Source organism: Pinus tabuliformis, chromosome 4_1 (assembly GCF_031772625.1).
Source record: "Pinus tabuliformis cultivar Carrire ecotype Pingquan chromosome 4_1, CPIR1, whole genome shotgun sequence".
Taxonomy (NCBI): domain Eukaryota; kingdom Viridiplantae; phylum Streptophyta; class Pinopsida; order Pinales; family Pinaceae; genus Pinus; species Pinus tabuliformis.
In genome coordinates, this window is record NC_142303.1 from 827,678,469 (window position 1) to 827,680,322 (window position 1,854).

The window sequence follows — 1,854 nt, forward strand, 5'->3', positions numbered from 1 at the left end:
ATTACAAAGTGATACATTTTTACATCCTTCAAAATAGATGTTCTTGTGGTCTTGCCTCTTCCTTGAGTCATTACCTAGATATACATCTGAAGTAGGATGGCCTCATCTATTTTGAATGTGAGGAATTATTTGAAGTTTATTATCCTATTTTATTGTTTCCTAAGATTATATCATATATGTCCACTTACATTGGGGGGTGATAAAGAAAACTGGAGTACTTTGGGAACAATGGGAATGTGCCTCTCATATTTATTGGTGTAGCATGTGGAGATAAAAACAATCCTTTTGGTGATTCTGTGATATGAAATAAATTTGGAAATGTGTATATATCATTTGGTGATTATGTACACCTATTTATTCCATCTTCTTGCACCTTGTCCAGCATGTAACGTGAAGGGAAGACTTGAATTCGAAGTTGACATGGATAAAATAGATATAGACACCACTGAATCTACAAGGATCCCCTTGCTGACTGCTAAATAAGGAATTATTGAAAATAATATAAAACCATTGAATTGATGCTCAAGGGAAATGAAAGCCATTTCTCAAGTATATTTTCTTTGGAAATGCTTGAAAATAAAACAACTACTTCAACCACTGATAATAGATTTAGTCCTTGCATTGGTCATTGAAATTATTCCATTTTTGAAGAAATTAATCTTGATAAATGATGCTCCTATTTTATTTGTTACTGACAATTGCAACATCCTTAAGGGTGCTATGGTTCCATGCATAATGTTGGCTCTAGGTGGCAACCTCATTGGAGGTTCATTAATTCAAATCTTGGGCCACAGACAACTATAGCCATATAATTGCTTGATTATTCTTAGTGCCTCTAGTTGGTCATGGAATCATAACTTTAAAATATAAATTAGACTACCTAGCTGTTGGTGAAAAAATGTTTGGTTCATTATGATACTCTAGAAAATAATTCCCTAATAATTTCGTTCTTTCTTCCAAAGACAACATGCGACAAGATTGAGTTTTCGTTATTATTGATGATAACATATTCTGATGGTTTTGAAAGAGATATATTGTGAGTGAGTTGATCTACAAGAACTTATAAATGAATCACTTACAGAGATATACAACATCGAATTGGATGCCAGAGTATGGGAGACTTTTATTATATATAGACTTAGTTTAAACTTAACGCAACAATTGGATTGACATTGGATCACATCAATCACAACTACAAGAGTAAAGGCTGCTTGCACCCATTCCAGGATTGTATACTACACTACTTCAATCAAAGTTATATCACATCGACTCAAACGAGGGAGATCACATCAATTCAACCAAGCATTGTTTGGCTTTCCATGAAACAGGCCTAAGGATGCAATGATTATACTCCATCTCCTCAAGTGAAGTAACTTACATCTATGTCCAAAAAGGATTGTATCCATTTCTAATAAAAGGTACTTGCAAAAATTGCCAACAATATTTTATCTTGCATGTTAAACCTAAAGAAATATCAGTCCTCCAGTGAAAATGGGAAGCCCTAGTTAGAGGGCTGAATACCTATGCAAATTTGTTGTGTCAACATATTTGCAGGCAGATCAATATTGGCATCATCATTTATACATATAGGCAGCACAAGAAGAAGTATTGAAATGACACTCCTCTAGTTCAAGGAAGTTGTGACATTTTGGGAAAACTATTAACGATAATACCTTGTTCACAATCAAAGTTGTAAATAAGTCATGACCATGGCTAGTATGGTGCCATTTGTAACTCTATGTTGATCTACCGAGGGGGTGATTCAATAGCCCAAACAGGCTAAGTTAGTTTCCCAAGGAATCAAGTCTAGGAGCTGCATGTGGAGGATTCATTCCGAAAACAAAGAAGCAGCCA

The 1,854-nt window shown here is 34.7% G+C and overlaps 1 pseudogene; it reads left to right on the top strand.

Annotated features, from left to right (window-relative positions):
- Nucleotides 1-420: 420 nt before the first annotated feature.
- On the top strand, nt 421-916 carry LOC149178793 (protein PIN-LIKES 6 pseudogene; annotated as a pseudogene).
- The last annotated feature ends 938 nt before the right edge of the window (nt 917-1,854 follow it).